Genomic DNA, 11,019 nt, shown 5'->3' with positions numbered 1-11,019 from the left:
CAACACTGCATGTGCATATGTGTAGAAAAGTAAATAGGATGGGACAGAAACAAAGGATAGCAGTGATACATTCAGTTATGTCTTCATCTCAGCTAAAATACTCACCATCTACAAATCACACCTGTGACCAAGTCTAAAATGCTATCCCCAGATAAGATTGAAACTCAAAAGAAAATCTAAAATGCTTTAGCTTATGAATCTCTTAAGAGGGCAGAAAGAGGGTATTTTCTCCAGAAAAACATCCTCAAGAAGAACAGAGAAAAGTTAAAGAGCATATTATATATCCCCTACTGCAGGGCAAGCCATTTCTTTTTGTTCTGGGAACTAAACAGGTCTCTAAATTTGACTCTTTTAAATGAGTGAATGACACTTATGGCAGACTAGCAAGACTACAGTTCACTCATTTGTTAAAAAGCCTAATATAAGGCAAAGGTAACAGTATTTGCACATCTCTATACAAAATGGCACTTCAAGCACTTCATAATATACACTACCTGAACAGTGATAGAGGTCCCAGCTGCCCCACCTCTGCCTCTGATGCTCACTTGGTCAGTTCAGATACAGGCAAGACTATGACTGGCACACAACTGCAACAAGTGAAACTCATATCTGAGAAACACCCCGAGTTTCTTTCCATGTTATTTGCATAAGCAGAATACTCACAGAAGGTGAAACGATTTGAATCAGAGATGAGAAAATACCCACAGATTCCTAAACAATGCCCAAGTATTTGGAAATCAACTACATTGCAAAAACCATTTGCTTCACCAAGACACAGCTTTGCTTGCCTATTATTTCTGCTGCACAAACACAGTTTCTCTCCATCCAAAAGATGGATTTTTTTTTTTTCCTGGAGAAAGATAAATAAGCACAATCACCCTGAAAACTGTGGGAGAACACACCGTACATACCAGAGACACATGCAAATTGTCCGAGCTGATCCTAAAGCCTATTCACCTTCCTCTTTGGCAGACATCTGCAGCCATTACACAGAGGTAAACACAGCTTCAAAACTGCCAGACAAGTAAATCTTGAAGGAGTCACAGCATCTGTGAGGCTCAGAAAATTCTGTGCTATATTACACATCACATATAACCATACAATTTGTTTTCTGTCTCAAGTGCCCCTGAATTCCTTTATGCAATATTACTAAGCTGTATTAAGAAAATTTGTCACTGAGAATCAGAGGAAAATACACAAAGTATCTGGGGGTCATCTTTCTTCATAATGACCATTAACACAATGCTGTTAAGTACTTAAAATTATACCTGAAAGTTTTTCTTCAAGTAGCAATGCTTTTCAAATAGCAAATGAAAGTAAATCGTATTCTTGTCTTGAGATCTTAAGATTAGCATTGCTCTAAGATTAAAATGCTTAGAAGGCTTTTAGTACAAATTTGAAGTACTTACACCCCCAAATAATTCAGTGCTAAGATGCTCTCCCTCTGTACACACTTGCCACAGGGCCATTGCTAAATGACTTCTGCACACCTCTGACTTATAAGAACTCTTTTCAGATGGCCCAAGCCTCAGCCTTCGTTTGTTTGCAGCAGGAGTTCCTGAGTCCTAAAACCCATGGGGGCTTCCGAAGCAACTATTCTACACACCCAATTGCTCTCTAATTGCAGCCCATGCCTCAGAGAGACCTGTGAAAGAGTACAGACAGATAACTCAGCAACTCCATCACAGCCTCAGAGTGCCTCAAAGACTGACCAAAACCTCATTAGTTTCATACAGCTACAGTAAAAGGGTAAAGTTCCAGAGAGGCAAAAGATTGAAGTCTGACTAAGCAGCAAGGTGTTATAGCCATTATTTCCCAATGCAATAGCGAAGGGCTTATTTACATTTGTTATCCAGAGTGCAAACTACTGGCAAACACCCCACAGCAGGTTTACTGAGTGTTTTATCTGCAGGAGAAATTCTCATCTCTTTGGTGATTCAAGTCCAGCAAGCACAAGATGTAAAAAGATAACTTTCATTATTACAACAGAATGTTTTTTCATAGCAGTTGTTACCCCATTTGGAAAATATTGCTTGATATCCTGTAATCCCTCTGCATCTGTCATTTCAGTTTATTAGTTCCCTGAGTATATTCAAAGCTGTAAATGGAGAAACTGAGCTGTCCGGATTTCAAAGTGAAGATAGGAGCCAACTGACAAAATACCACGTAGCTGTTTCAGTTTAATAATCCCGTGTGGACAGATGATGCATCTACTATTCCCTCCAAAGCTTATTTCCCAAATTCAGTTATTATGCAGATGGTAAAAATCTATTCTTTGAGGGTCAGGATTAAAGCCAATGCAAAGTGCCATCTAATTCATTGAGGGAAAAAATAGCTATTACTGCTACCTGAAAGGTAATACCCATTTCCAATACAAAACACTGCATTTTATGACAGCTAATGTTTTCCAAAACCTTCCTAAGCACCCAAACCTTAAAATTCACCAAATGCCAGACACTGCAGAGAAGCGAGCAGTTTAATATAATAAGGGATGCTTTCCAGACTGCATACTCCAAGCCAGCAAATGGCCACGGGAAGAGCATTCTCCCCCCTTCAAAACTCAGTGCTCTAGTGTGCACAGCAGGGCACAGGTGCCCACTCCAACAAAACTCTGAAAGTGACTGAAGAGCTTCTGCACATACCAAAGCTTCCCCAGCAGAAGCAGCCAAGGTCTTCTCCCTCTCAGCCTTACTTACCAAGGACTCAGAAGTGGAGCACTACGTAGGTCCTGTGAAGAGTCCTGGCATCCTCACGCAGCCTGAGACATAGATGCACTCCTCCTGTGCACAATGAGTTGTAGTATAAATTGAGTAATGGTCCAACAGCTGTAGGCACCCCATGCCATCTCTGCAGCATAACAAATACAGCATACGTGTAAAAATCATCTAATGGTCCAAAACCAGAAAAATATTATGCTAGTGTCTTAAAATAAGTTAATACTTATTACTTTTGAAGTTACTAATTCATACAGCTAGAGCACTTTATTTTTTACTAGAAAGAAAAATAGTTTAATCCTGGTATTTAAATATACTAGCTAAATGTAGTAGGGCATTGTTGAAGACAAATTAATTTAAACACGAGGCGGACTCTATAAAACATCAGAATCATCCTTCCAAGCCAAAAATACTTGAACATTTAGATCTTTTTAAAGAAAACTAGTCAGTGACTTAAAATGTCTTCTCTTGGTCACAATAAATTGCAGTTCTCTGGCTCAGTTGCATTTCCACACTTTGTACACTTGCAAAATAGGCACTGACCAAAACTCCATTTTTGTATTCTAGGTCCTTCCTCTCATCTACAGAACTGGCTAACATTCAGTTTTACCTGGAGGCATTTGCAGTCTTATTAAGGGGCATAGTGAGCTAAAAAAGGTATGACCTACTCATGGAGGCAAACTGTGATTATCAAAGAGAAAGCCACAGGGTATTCATCATTAAAAACTGAATTAACAAGGCATTCTGCATTTCCTCTGTAGAGTTTCCTTTGACAGAGAAATTAAAGGATGCTCTGGATTCAGGAATTCAAACACATTAAATGACATAGCAAGCCTTCCAGTGCACATCCTGACCCATACTGGCATAGTACCACACCAAGTACAAGGCAAGATCAGGCTTGGAAGCCTTCCTTTAAAAATCTGGACCTTTGTCAGTGAATTCAGGTAGACTAAATGCTGCTTTTAGCACCAAGCATAAGAGCTTCCCCATACTGGCTACCAGCTGATGTACTTCTTTCGGCATCACCCCCAAGGAGCTCTGTTTAGCCAGTGCTCTGCCAGTTCCAGAAGGGATAGTAGAAAGCATTTATGTTACAGCATCCATCTGAACATTCATTTTTCTCTAGCAGGGGTTGTTTAGAGTCTGCCCACTTGTGTGAGTGGGTATGTAAGATCAATAAGCATACAGATGTTGTATAGTATTGTATGATCAGTAAGTACACAGAGAAGTTAGGCTGGTAAGATTATCACACTGGAAAAGATAAACGGAGATAAATGAAAAGTGTTCACCAGTATTGTAGGCTCACAAGAAGCTCCAAGAAGAGCGATCTCCAGAGAGATCCTTCCTCAGTGGCAGTCAGCCCTTCAATGAGCCTAGGAGGGATGCAGCCAGGCTCCACCCCTTCCAGTCACAGCTGAATTGCCTTCATCTCTGCTCCCAGGGCTGACTCGGTTCTCTCCTCAGGTGATCAATCAGAGGTTCAGGCCATGATTCAACAGTTCCCCTACAGCATGTATTTTTATACAATCCTGTTCTTTTCCTCAAGCTAATGCACTCCACACAGACCTTTCTGACTAAAAGGTATTGTGTTTTTAATTTAAGTCCTCTATAGAGGGACACGCACTATCAATATCTTTGAGCAACTCCCTACTGCAGTCAGCAGGGAATTCTTCTCAAAAAGAATCAATGGCACAACGAACCCTATGGTTGTTGGGGCTCTTTTATATATTGTGTTATAGCTTTTAAATGAATCCTGGCATTGATTCTTAAAAAAAAAAATAATGAAAAAAATAAATGAAAAGAGGGAAAAATATGACAAAATACTTGCCGCAGTCAAATGGCTGGTAAGAACAAAGACAGTACCATTGTGCTGCTAGAATATTAGTTATAGAATCCTGATAGTCATAAAATACCTTTGCTGTAAGTCCAGCAGGTATCTGTGGGGACCTGTCCGCACCATTTGATTATTTTTTCTAGAAGCAGCCGGAAAAAAGCAAAAGTAGAACTATCACTACCAGAAGAGCAGGACTGCAAAAACAATGATGTTCAACAACATGCAAAAATCAAGCACAACTTCACCATTAAGAGCAAAAGGACTAGCTCTCCTATACCATTAGGCACTTAGACAGCCTTAACTATTAGATGTAAAAACTTAGCTTACTGGAGAAGCTTTGCCAGCCCCACTAACTACAAGATTCATTTTTTACTATCTAAGAAGTCTCCTCCACCCCTCAGAGTTTTAATGGAGTTGTGATTAATTGCACCAAAGTGGATTTGGCCCAGTCTTTCCAATGCAACACTATTGATTTACTCCCATAGCACAAGTAGCCCACCAGATTTTGACATTGAAATATGATCTTATTTAATGACACCCTCTTAGTAATATCTTCCAGATTTCCCTGTTATTCATTCTGGGATTTAGATTTAATTTTGGTGCTGTTATGTTGCATATACTTTTATTGTGCTGTTTACAAAATGATTCTTGCAATTAATTACAGTAATGAGATTATGGCTAAAATACTTAGAGAATGTTGATTAGATAATTAATGATTGAATGTTGATTGTAGCATTTTATTGAACATACACTGTGGGTTGGCCTCCTCTTTCCTTTTTTGGTCTTTTTTGCTCAAGTTCTAATAGGTAATTGAATAAATGATTAGTGAGAAAGTAGATTACATGAATCATATTTAACCCCTTGGCACTTGGACAGGAATCCAGAGTAATATAATGTGAGGAATATAAGGAATCAATTTCTTTGGTATTTTCATTGTAGTAATTACAGGCTGAAAATAGTTTTAAGTCACAGTGCAAAATTGGCAGATCAGCTGGACCTGAACTAAGGAGCCTCCATGCAGCAGCACATGATGTTAGAGTAGCTGCCTGTCAGCAAGGACAACACCAACAGCAAGCAAAAGGGCTGGCAAGGACACACAAGAGCTTGGCCATGTCACCTGATATGACCACACGAGGAGTCAAACAGTGGACCACAAGAAAAATATATCCTTTCAGGGTCTGGGTCTGAAACAAGATATCAGGTCACCCTTTCCCTGCTGTAAGTAAGCTCCTCTGCAAGCCTTCAGCCAAGCCAAAGCTCCATCTCTCCCAAGGTGAAGCCATAACACGGACAACATATTTCCAAGCAGGAGCTGGATGAGCAGCTGGTGCAGCCACAAGGATGTTCAGGTTGACCAAAAGCCACACATCAAAATAATGCAATTGAGGCCATCTGGTGTGCTTTCAGAAAACGAGCAAGATGTACAGAATCACAAAAGCAAGCACTGTGTATGCATATTATGATATAGTCTAATTAAGAGAGCTCCCATTGACTTCAGCCTCAGCTTTGAAAATTCATCACTTCTGAGAGTCAGATCCTCATGTCTCCAGCAGACATATGTCAAGTAATCTGTATTCAGGCCACTGAAGCAAAGGTCCTTGCAGCTGTCCTCCCTCAACAAAGCCACAGAGAAAGTTCATTCTGTATCATAACAAAAGTAGGGGCTTGTGGCAGAAATTGCTAGTATTTAGATACCTGTTGATGCTTCATACACAAAATTGGCCAAATTAAAGTTGCCAGGCAGCCTTAACTGCAGTGTTCCAGGAAAAGCAAAGCACATTTCCTCAGGCATTTGGCTTCCTTCCCTACTACTTTCAGCTTCTGATGTTGCTCAAAGAACACTGATGTCTTCTCTCCAATGACTGCAATATGACCCAAGAAACAGCATGGAGCTGTGACAGTGGAAGGTCAGGTTCAGTTTCAGGATGAAGTTCTTCACCAAAGGGTGACTGGGCACTGAAATACGCTCGCCTCATCAGTGGTCACAGCCCCAAGCTTGAGAGTTCAAGCAGCACTTGAACAATACTCTCAGACATAGGGATTGAATTTTGGGTGATCTCAGTGACCCGCATGGGTTCCTTTCCAACTCAGGATATTCTGTGAAATCAAGAATAGGACATAGTGATTAACTTCTAAGTTACAGTTACTCAAAGATATCAACCCACATCAGAGGATGAGTTATTGTTATTTTCTACCATTCTATAGAAAAAAACAAGTGATAAAACCTCAGTGTCCAGGAATTACTCCATGTGATTTCAGCCAATAAGATTATCTAGAAAGCCCAGTAAAATGGAACACGCAGGAACATATGGAACATTTGAGTCTGGTTCTGCAAGACATTTCAGGCAGTTTCAACATTGCTGTGAATCTTGTAGAAGATGCATCTTCCCCTGTGAAAAAATGCCATTTTCCTGTCCCTAAGCCTCAAATAGGCCCATCTCCTGCCTGAAGATGCAACTTTTTAAGCCAAATCCTTAGGAAGAAAAGTCATTATACTGCAAAGGAAAAGATCATCCAGACATCACCTTGTGACCCTTGTTTCCAACTTTCAGCAGTCTTTGAAGTGTAGCTTATCATAGAAAAACAGATTTAAGTACTTATAGGATTATTTACCCTCCTTAGGAGCTGCACACTTCAGCCCAAAGGTGTAGGCTTCCCTAAAATCCCTCTGTAGAGGACAAAACATTTTTGTACTCTGTCTTCTGACAAAGCCCAGGCTTCCACATACCTGCCTAGCAGGTGAAAGCTTCTGGAAAACCTCAGCCACAGGTGCTGTGTTGTTGCTCACAATTGTTCTGATGTCAGTCTCCACAGCTGAAGTAGAAGCATAAGCTTCACAAGGATGCAAAATTTGTGGTGTGCCTTTGACACAGGTCTCTATTTTACCACTTATGTGACAAATTGCTAAATTCACTGAGATAAGTTGCATGCATTAACATCAGAGCCCAGCTGTACTATGATCAACATTATTCCACTATGAGTCAAACCACCCTGAGTACAACAGATGACATGCCAGCCTATTCTGAATACATTCTCACATTGATCTAATGAATGAAGATGAATTATCTTGCCTCAATCTACTACCAAAGATAGTAGATAAATATACATTCCTGCAAGACAGACCTATTCACTCATGAAAGAGCAAATTAAGCTATCATTTGCCTGAGGCACGTAACTTTCACATCCACCTGTATTTCTTCAACTGTCAGTTTTGTAGTTTTTCCAATGAAGCAGATGTGTCAAGATCCATTTTTAGCAAAGGAAACTATCAGGGAGACAAGTAGGCAAGATTTCTCTCCACCTACAGTTAAAAACCCACATTACCAGCTGACGATGATACAGTCATACATTTGAAGGAAATCACATATTGGGCACAGTTTTCCTCTACACAGCATGACCATGGATAAATAATATACGTGATTGCTAAGAACGCTATTGCAAGCCCCTGGCTAGAACCTGACTCTGCAAGAATTCCATTTGAATTGAGAGGGTCACAATCTGTTCTATCATGTTATCAGTATCTCCAATATGTTTAAGACAAGGCACAGGATTGGTACTAATACAACACAAGCTTTCTCATACATTTTAGAAGCCTGCTGTCTTGGATTAAAACCAGGGTACAGCAGTGCTGCTGGGTTGTATGATCACAGTTAACAAGGAATTCGCTTTAAATGCATTTTGTTCTACCTATGTACAACATCTAACTCCTGATTGGTCAGTAAACTTCAAGGGATTAGCATCTATCTTTAAAAGAAGAGCATAGGAAGTATTTCATTTTATTAACAATTATGTCCTGCAGTTGCACTCACACACCAGACTGTGGCAGCCACCAGGCTATTGGCAGCTTGCCTACGCTGTGCAAGCCATTTATCCTTGACAACCCACAAAACAGCTTTTAACATACACTTACAAGGTTTAACTGCCTTCTGTAGTGCTCCACCAAGGGCTACACCCCTGCACCTTAAATCACCTTCTATGACCAAAGCCTGTATGAACTGCACAGCAAGACAGGACATTCGTTTATATTTTGCTTTGGAGTCCCTACCTACTCTTCATTGTATGCAGTATCTTCTTACTGCAGGCTACTGCTGCTCTGCAAAAGGGCACATGATTGAATATTTAAGAGCACACTATCTCTAGCTCCTCATCCATACAACCAAGAGGGCCACTGTCAAACATTCAACACATTCCTTAATTCACAGCACAGACATCAAAATCAAATACAGTAGAGTCACAGAGCATACTCTAAGCCATAGGTAGTCCAAGTGCTACTGTACCCTCACAGCAGGACCAAGAGCTCAGCATCTCCAAAACAGGAACACTTTCAATTTACACTCCTTCCCTATCACCACACAGGTCAACTCAGCATGTATCACCAGTTATCATCCATCCAGTCAATTCACTAAATAAATTTCAAGCCCTTGATTCAAACGCCAATACACTTGACACAACCATTAGAATTTACTACATTAATAATGCACAGGCAGTAAGTTGTCTATTTTAAGCACACGATGCTTCATAATAGCTAAAAAGTTATTAATTTCCCCTGTATTAAAGAACTTTGCAAAAAGAGGCAAACCCTTCATTGCTTCAAGCAGCAAACAAGATATATCAGAAAAGAAACTGGCAGCTAAACTCTTGCTGAAGGTTTCAGAAGACAAGTATAATTCAAGAAGGCCCTGCATTTGACTCCTTTTCCAGCCTTAACTATGCACAGCAAGCATTTGGAAAATCTAGAACTGTTCTCCATTAGATGCATAGACAAGTTAGGAATACCAAACAGCATAATGAAGTGAAATATATGAAACAATTTCATATTCTCTATCAATCTTCAGTCAGCTTCTACTTTTTGGGGTCAAGAACCCCAGATACGTTTAATTGTTTGCCTTTGCCTTGCCAAGTCATATTTCTCATGCTATTTTGCAGCCCAATATTAATGAGATTATCTAAACTTCAGCTCTGAGCTGCAACTTATTTTTCTGCACACTGTGGGAGGCCAGCAACCCTTGAATGGTACTGATGGTGCCTCATTCAAATGCTGTCAAGTTCGCATTGAGTATTTAGCCGCATGTTGCTTTTAGGACATGTATAAGCTATCTTATTTATGCAATAATCACTAGACAGAAGTTACCTCTTGTTCAAATAGCTCAGAGAAACGAGAATGAAATATTAAAGTTCTAGTCTCTTCTGCAACAGACTAGAAGTGCAAAAATTTCAGTATGGAAGATTGGAAGGAAAGATCACACCCTTGAAGCAGCCTGCTAAGTAATCTGAAGCCATTTGTTACAATTATTAACTCAGTTCCTGCACACAGGATGAGTCTTGATCTACTGACAACAGTATATTTATGGTCCACATTTGTTATTGCAGGTGAGGCTTGAAATATATCAACTCAAAAAATATCAAGAATACCCTACAGACTGAAAACAAGGAATTTTACATTTGTTTGGAGACAGCATCTTAATTTCTGGTTAAGTCAAATGTTTCACTCCAAGCAGTTTCAGTCCATTTTCATTGTGGAGAATTGCATGGATGTTTTGATCAACCACTGAACAATTGGATTAAGAATGTTAGTTCAGTGAATAACCAAAGCAACATCTCCCTCAGGCAAACCTCTTAAACCAAGGCCAACAGCTTCTTACTTCACCAAGAAGCATGTTGTGCTGTTACCACTAGCTCTGCAGTTTTCCTCAAGATGGAGAATAGCTTGAGGAAAACCCATGAGCATTCATACTATCTGAAATGCAGCTTAATGAATATTTTGCCCTGAGGCCAGACTGCAAAGTGCTATGAAAACAAGAGGAAATCAGAAGCTTAACAGGAGGAAATACTTGCAACTAATTATTTGAGAAAGACCCAATATAGCACAAATACAATGAAGGCAACTTTATTTCATCTACAAAGCAAACTTGTGTCTCATCTGCAAAGTAAAGAGCCGAGTACCATCCACATAACCCCACTTCCAGAAAGTGCCAATACCTCTGTCATATGTATCCACACACACACACCAACACAACTACAACCCTTATCCCCATCTACATATTGCATAGATTAATTGACAAGCATTACCTTTTTTTTTTTTTTTTACTAGTCATCCAAAGAGACAGGAATCATATTCTTTTCTAATGGCTTTAATATACCCAGTTCTAAACAGCAGGAAAGAGTTGGTGGTGATCTGCAACAAGCCTCAGACTTTATGCTCATAAGCCATGAGCCATTTCCCATGGTCTTGACAATACCTGGCATATCATGATCCAACTCCATTATCTGTATTTCTTATTTTAAAAAAATACAAGTCCAATCTTTACAGTTTGCTACCAGAAGCTAATTCTTAATTTGTCTGTTGATAGGTAACATTTACTATCAGATGCAGCACAAGTACATATAAGAAAAATGTACAAAATTGAGAAGCCATCAAAATCAACTGGCCATGGCAGTTGTATGTTAGAAGAAAACTAACCCACCAATTAC

General features: G+C 39.7%; 1 long non-coding RNA gene across 1 annotated transcript; it reads right to left on the bottom strand.

The window, feature by feature from the left end:
• Nucleotides 1-4,271: 4,271 nt before the first annotated feature.
• Nucleotides 4,272-7,364, bottom strand: LOC125692360 (uncharacterized). The gene is made up of 2 exons (XR_007376609.1): nt 7,277-7,364; nt 4,272-6,645 (listed from the first exon to the last, which is right to left on the bottom strand). It is a non-coding gene; the product is annotated as an uncharacterized LOC125692360 (long non-coding RNA).
• Nucleotides 7,365-11,019: the final 3,655 nt, after the last annotated feature.

The sequence above is a fragment of the Lagopus muta genome, chromosome 4 (assembly GCF_023343835.1).
Source record: "Lagopus muta isolate bLagMut1 chromosome 4, bLagMut1 primary, whole genome shotgun sequence".
In the NCBI taxonomy this organism is placed as follows: Eukaryota; Metazoa; Chordata; class Aves; order Galliformes; family Phasianidae; genus Lagopus; species Lagopus muta.
Note: the sequence above shows the minus strand (reverse complement) of the source record. Positions and strands in the feature narration are given on the sequence as shown.